The sequence below is a fragment of the Schistocerca cancellata genome, chromosome 12 (genome assembly GCF_023864275.1).
Source record: "Schistocerca cancellata isolate TAMUIC-IGC-003103 chromosome 12, iqSchCanc2.1, whole genome shotgun sequence".
NCBI classification, from domain to species: domain Eukaryota; kingdom Metazoa; phylum Arthropoda; class Insecta; order Orthoptera; family Acrididae; genus Schistocerca; species Schistocerca cancellata.
Window position 1 is genome coordinate 50,748,776 of NC_064637.1, and position 7,665 is coordinate 50,756,440.

The 7,665-nt window shown below is 34.7% G+C and overlaps 1 non-coding gene across 1 annotated transcript; it reads left to right on the forward strand.

Annotated features, from left to right (window-relative positions):
- Positions 1-292: 292 nt before the first annotated feature.
- Trnas-cga (transfer RNA serine (anticodon CGA)) lies at positions 293-367 on the forward strand. Its single transcript has one exon. It is a non-coding gene; the product is annotated as a tRNA-Ser (tRNA).
- Positions 368-7,665: the final 7,298 nt, after the last annotated feature.

Below are 7,665 nucleotides of genomic sequence, written 5' to 3' on the forward strand. Positions count from 1 at the left end.
GCTCAGTTGGTAGAGCACTTGCCCGCGAAAGGCAAAGGTCCCGAGTTCGAGTCTCGGTCGGGCACACAGTTTTAATCTGCCAGGAAGTTTCATATCAGCGCACACTCCGCTGCAGAGTGAAAATCTCATTCTGGAAACATCCCCCAGGCTGTGGCTAAGCCATGTCTCCGCAATATCCTTTCTTTCAGGAGTGCTAGTTCTGCAAGGTTCGCAGGAGAGCTTCTGTAAAGTTTGGAAGGTAGGAGACGAGGTACTGGCAGAAGTAAAGCTGTGAGTACCGGGCGTGAGTCGTGCTTCGGTAGCTCAGTTGGTAGAGCACTTGCCCGCGAAAGGCAAAGGTCCCGAGTTCGAGTCTCGGTCGGGCGCACAGTTTTAATCTGCCAGGAAGTTTCATATCAGCGCACACTCCGCTGCAGAGTGAAAATCTCATTCTGGAAACATCCCCCAGGCTGTGGCTAAGCCATGTCTCTGCAATATCCTTTCTTTCAGGAGTGCTAGTTCTGCAAGGTTCGCAGGAGAGCTTCTGTAAAGTTTGGAAGGTAGGAGACGAGGTACTGGCAGAAGTAAAGCTGTGAGCACCGGGCGTGAGTCGTGCTTCGGTAGCTCAGTTGGTAGAGCACTTGCCCGCGAAAGGCAAAGGTCCCGAGTTCGAGTCTCGGTCGGGCACACAGTTTTAATCTGCCAGGAAGTTTCATATTCTATTTTGTTTTTGTCACTAGAATATGAAAAATTTCCTCCCATTTAAGAGTTATTACCTGTCTTAGTAACTATTTTATATTTTTCTCTCCTACATATATTTACATGTTTTAATTCTACGACTACAGCTTTTGCATTATTGTAAACAGTAATATTTGTACCACAATTTTCATATAAAATTACATCCAAATATTGTTCTTGGTATTATTCAGCTACAAAACTATTAAATTTTCACATGTATCTTGGTAATTCATTTTATTCTTGTAAATAAATTTAAAATGTTACCACTTTTCTTATAATTTTACCACTTTTCTCTTCCTCCACTTATTACTACAAATTATTAGTATAAATAACTTTACAGAAATGGGAGCACAAAATATTCCTAAAGATATTGCACCTAGGGAAACAGATACATGTGTCCATGTAACCAAGAAGATTATAGGAAGTGAGTGGTTTTGGTCTTTATATAGTTATTTATGGTATAATCTTTACCAATTATTGTGCAGAAGATGGAAATTTAATTCAACCTTGTTATATTTTGGGAGATTATTACATTGGTAACTATACAGCAAGTTCAGATGGAGTTGATTAAGAATATCTAAATTAAACATAGATTTTTAAGGAAAGTAATATAGCTATTCCTGAAAAATTCGAACAATTAAAAAAAAAAAAAAAAAAGAAACAGCAGAACACAGGCTAGCCTTCTTTATCCCCGTTGTTGTTGTTGTTGTGGTCTTCAGTCCTGAGACTGGTTTGATGCAGCTCTCCATGCTACTCTATCCTGTGCAAGCTTCTTAATCTCCCAGTACCTACTGCAACCTACATCCATCTGAATCTGCTTAGTGTAGTCACCTCTTGGTCTCCCCCTACGATTTTTACCCTCCACGCTGCCCTCCAATACTAAATTGGTGATGCCTTGATGCCTCAGAACATGTCCTACCAACCGATCCCTTCTTCTGGTCAAGTTGTGCCACAAACTTCTCTTCTCCCCAATCCTATTCAATACTTCCTCATTACTTATGTGATCTACCCATCTAATCTTCAGCATTCTTCTGTAGCACCACATTTCGAAAGCTTCTATTCTCTTCTTGTCCAAACTATTTACCGTCCATGTTTCACTTCCATACATGGCTACACTCCATACAAATACTTTCAGAAATGAGTTCCTGACACTTAAATGTATACTCGATGTTAACAAATTTCTCTTCTTCAGAAACGCTTTCCTTGCCATTGCCAGTCTACATTTTATATCCTCTCTACTTCGACCATCATCAGTTATTTTGCTCCCCAAATAGCAAAACTCCCTTACAACTTTAAGTGTCTCATTTCCTAATCTAATACCCTCAACATCACCCGACTTAATTCGACTACATTCCATTATCCTCGTTATGCTTTTGTTGATGTTCATCTTATATCCTCCCTTCAAGACACCATCCATTCTGTTCAACTGCTCTTCCAAGTCCTTTGCTGTCTCTGACAGAATTACAATGTCATCGGCGAACCTCAAAGTTTTTATTTCTTCTCCATTGATTTTAATACCTACTCCGAATTTTTCTTTTGTCTCCTTCCCTGCTTGCTCAATATACAGATTGAATAACATCGGGGAGAGGCTCAACCCTGTCTTACTCCTTTCCCAACCACTGCTTCCCTTTCATGTCCCTCGACTCTTATAACATCCACCTGGTTTCTATACAAATTGTAAATAGCCTTTCGCTCCCTGTATTTTACCCCTGCCACCTTTAGAATTTGAAAGAGAGTATTCCAGTCAACATTGTGAAAAGCTTTCTCTAAGTCTACAAATGCTAGAAACGTAGGTTTGCCTTTCCTTAATCTTTCTTCTAAGATAAGTCGTAAGATCAGTATTGCCTCACGTGTTCCAGTATTTCTACTGAATCCAAACTGATCTTCCCCGAGGTCGGCTTCTACTAGTTTTTCCATTCGTCTGTAAAGAATTCGTGTTAGTATTTTGCAGCTGTGGCTTATTAAACTGATTGTTCGGTAATTTTCACATCTGTCCACACCTGCTTTCTTTGGGATTGGAATTATTATATTCTTCTTGAAGTCTGAGGGTATTTCGCCTGTTTCATACATCTTGCTCACCAGATGGTAGAGTTTTGTCAGGACTGGCTCTCCCAAAGCCGCCAGTAGTTCCAATGGAATGTTGTCTACTCCGGGGGCCTTGTTTCGACTCAGGTCTTTCAGTGCTCTGTCAAACTCTTGACGCAGTATCGTATCTCCCATTTCATCTTCATCTACATCCTCTTCAATTTCCATAATATTGTCCTCAAGTCCATCGCCCTTGTATAGACCCTCTGTATACTCCTTCCACCTTTCTGCTTTCCCTTCTTTGCTTAGAACTGGGTTTCCATCTGAGCTCTTGATGTTCATACAAGTGGTTCTCTTTTCTCCAAAGGTCTCTTTAAATTTCCTGTAGGCAGTATCTATCTTACCCCTAGTGAGATAAGCCTCTACATCCTTACATTTGTCCTCTAGCCACGCCTGCTTAGCCATTTTGCACTTCCTGTCAATCTCATTTTTGAGACGTTTGTATTTCTTTTTGCCTGCTTCACTTACTGCATTTTTTATGTTTTCTCCTTTCATCAATTAAATTCAATATTTCTTCTGTTACCCAAGGATTTCTACTAGCCCTCTTCTTTTTACCTACTTGATCCTCTGCTGCCTTCACTACTTCATCCCTCAAGGCTACCCATTCTCCTTCTACTGTATTTCTTTCCCCCATCTTTCCCCTATCCCCGTTTGGTGTTTTAATTTTATCTAATTTGATCTTAATTCTGAAATTCTTGGAATTTGAATTTCTTCTTGCAACCAATAATTTGAGCAACTACAGTCTTGATTATTTACGTAGTTTCAAATACATTTAAGAGCCAAAAAAACTGGTACTCCTGCTTAATATAGTGTAGGGCCCTCACAAGCACACAGAAGTGCCACAACATGACATGACATGGACTCAACTAATGTCTGAATTAGTGCTGGAGGGAACTGACACCCTAAATCCTGCAGAGCTGTCCATAAATCCGTAGGAGTACGAGGGGGTGGAAATTTCTCCTGAACATCACATTGTTAAGGATCCCAGATATGCTCAATAATTTTCATGTCAGAGGAGCTTGGTGGCCAGTGTAAGCGTTTAAACTCAGAAGGCTGTTCCTGGAGCCACTCTGTAGCAATTCTGGACATGTGGGTTGCCACATTGTCCTGCTGGAATGGCGCAAGTCCATCAGAATGCACAATGGACATGAATGGATGCAGGTTATCAGACAGGATGTTTATGTATGTATCACCTGTCAGAGTTGGGTCTAGAGTGTGAACAGTCACCTGCTGACAAGCAGGGTCCATGGATTTATGAGGTTGTCTCCATACCAATACACATATACCCACTCTATACAATTTGAAACAGCACTCGTCTGTCCAGCCAACATGTTTCCAGTCAACAATACTCCAATTTCGGTGTTGACAGCACGGGGGGGGGGGGGGGGGCGTAAAGCTTTCTGTCATGCAGTCATCAAGGGTACACAAGATGGCCTTCGTCTCTGAAATCCCGGTTGATGATGTTTTTGAATGGTTCACAAGCTGACACTTGTTGATGACCCAGTTTTGACATCTGCAGCAATTTGCACAAGGGTTGCACTTTTGTCATGATGAATGATTCTCTTCAGTTTTAGTTGGTCTCATTCTTGCAGGATCATTTTCTGGCTGCAGTGATGTCGGAGATTTAATGTTTTACCACATTCCTGATATTCACAGTACACTTGTAAACTGGTCATATGGGAAAATCACCACTTCATCACTACCTCGGAGATTCTGTGTCCCATAGCTCGTGCACTGAGTATTACACCATGTTGAAACTCAAGTAAATATTGATAACCTGTCATTTTAGCAGCAGTAACCGATCTAACAAATGTACCACATATTAGTTGTCTTCTAAAGGCGTTGCCAACCACAGTGCCGTATTCTACCTGTTTACGTATCATTGTATTTGAATACACATGGCTGTACCAGTTTCTTTGATGGTTCAGTGTACATCAAATCTTTCCTTGATTATATTTACCATGTTGGAATAATTAGATCTATTTGTTTACAGTCTTTCATTTTTATATTTCCTAATATTTGTCACATTTTTATATTTTCGATTATTACTCATTTCTGCTGAAGACTCATCTGTGGAATACAATTACATACTTCATTTCTAAGAAAATTGCTACCTTTTGTAAGTTTAATAAACTTATTTTTGCTGAGATTTTTAACAATATGCACAACTATTTTCTATCCTGTTCACAAAAAACGCCAAGACATGTAAACTTAATACTATCATTTACAGCAACAGCACTAAATTTATAAACTGCACCTACTGCAAAATCTTTTCATTGACATTTAAAATATTTTTTTGTATTTCTTCTTCTTTTTCGCTTATATTTTGTTCTTTATCTAAAATATTTTTGTTTTTGTCTTTTAAAGGCATATTATTATTCAAATATTCTAATTTTCTTACTTATTTACTTAATTTTTTAAATTTTTGTTCGCTTTTTTAGTACATTGTAAACATACTGCATTAATTGGTTTAATTTATTTAATAGGATATGGAGAAAGTTTGTTGATAATATTTATTCTTTCACTAGACACAAATGAAATAGTATTAAGTCTTTTCATTAATCCTAACTCTTCAATACTTAGTCCTTTTGGTATTGCTGAAAATTATCTCTTTGATTTAGAAAAAAATGGTCTCCAAATTTTATACAACAAGTTAGTTTTACAGAAATTATATTCTCTGTCTCTTTAAAAATTCTATATAATTAATAGGAAAGCAATTAAAACTAAAAGAAGATATAATATGTCTAACCAATTTTTCCCTTTCTCCTTTATTATCTGTTATATTTTTTATTTGTATTCCAGTTAATTTTTTTGCATTTCAGTTATCCCAATAAACATGTTATAAATAGGACAACAACTATTTTCTAATGAATCTGTTAATTTTTGTAACATTTTGGGTTTTGGAACAGAATAAAAAGGAGCTTTCTTGATATATTTGCTGTTAACTGTTATTAATTCTAAACAATCTGTTACTGGATAAATTTTGGTTCTTTCTTGAAATCTGTGTTAGTATAATTTTAAGTTGTTGCTTATAATGTTGTAATTGCATTGTCTTCAGATAATTTAGAAGTAAATATATGTTTTAAACTTTTATCTGGACAGCTTAAAGATTTTAGAACATGGCTGCCAAGTCTTTTGTCAATTCCTGAACTCGATAATTGACAAATAAATTTGTTGTCCATTTTTACTCTAGAATTATAATTTCTCCAAGTTAAGCAATCTTTTACTACAGTGCTATTGTTGTTATTCATCACAATACATTTTTTATATTCTCCTTAATTCAAAAATTATAATTACTTGTTAAATATTGTCTAGTCAATTTAAATTTAGGAAACCTACATCTTAAAAAATTTAAAACAGCTGCATGCTGATTTTTTCCAAGTAATTTATTACTTTTGATATCTGCATCACAGTCTATAAAATCAGTTCTTTAAAATAACTGATTTTAACAAAAAAATTTTCTGAAACTGATATAAATTCCCATCTTTTTCTCCTTTTGTGTAATTAATATCTCTAATATTTGTAACAAGATCACAGTTATTTAAATTTTCTGTAAGTATCCATAAGCCAAATCTTTCATTTGTTTCCTTTTTTGTATTTCCTAGAAGTTCTATAATAGAATATACATTTTTATTTGTAGTACTTTTTTGATTTTCAACTTCCATTCATATAAAAAATTTAATTAGAGTTGTGTAAAAACAGTTTGAATTATAGATTTAAAAATATTTTAAAAATTACAAAATTTATTTACAAAAACTGGGTAGTTGAAAGCATAGCAAATGTGATTCTCTTACCTATCTGAAAATACCATGGAAACAGGTTGTATGGTAGGTGAATGGACAGATGAATTAAGAATTAACTGAATTACGGAATCTGCTTTAACTGGACCCAAAAGTTACTGATCTGAGAAAATTATAAAAATGAAGAGATGAAAATAAAGAAATTTACTTTAAACTAGAAGATCACTGAAATGCTGAATGGTGAATCTATGATGAGATAAACTGAGCCTGTTGTGGAGGAAACTGTACATTTAGAGTACATGCAAAAAGCTAGATATGTAAATACTAAAAATAGAATTCTTATTTGGTATGGTAAAAGAATGATTCTAGAAAATTATGATACAGGACCATATGGATTTTAAATTTTATTAATAATATTTTTTGAAGCTAACCAATGCAAACAGTACTAATTTGTTTAAAAAAGTTAGTGAGCTACACATAAATACTTTATGTAACACTAATAGCCGCAGGTATTTCATTAATAGACATGGAGAGAAGTTATGGTTGGAACTGAATAAATAATTTAAAATTATTTTGCAAAACATATTTGAAATTAATTACTGGATGGGATTTTCAATTTCTTGAAGGAGGGAACATTGAGCTGAGATGTAAAGTATTTAAGAAACTTAAAAATAATAAAATAATGATAATGAATTTCATGATCTAGAATTTTTGGTTTCAAAAGGGCCCACTTAGTACTTAGAATCAGAGATGATAATAATTCATAAAATTCTGTTGTAGTTGAGAGTAAAGAAAGTGGTGTTTTACCTTTGATTTAATATTATTCTTTAAAAATTAATTGTAGTGCACTAAAATTGGTATGAATTTTTATATAGTAGTGTTAATAAATGTATACAATGAGCACAGTTGCCATGTTTTAGTTGCATACCATCTTTTTGACAAATTAATTAAATTAATGTTATTTTAGTGTTTGATTAATTTTAATTTTTTTAATTAATTTCATTTACAAAAACAGAACAGCTGAAAACTTTCATAATTATGGTAATTAAAAATTAAAATAAAATTAGTGAAAAAGTCAAATAAAACTAATATGATTGATTCCTATTAAAATAAAATTTATTTA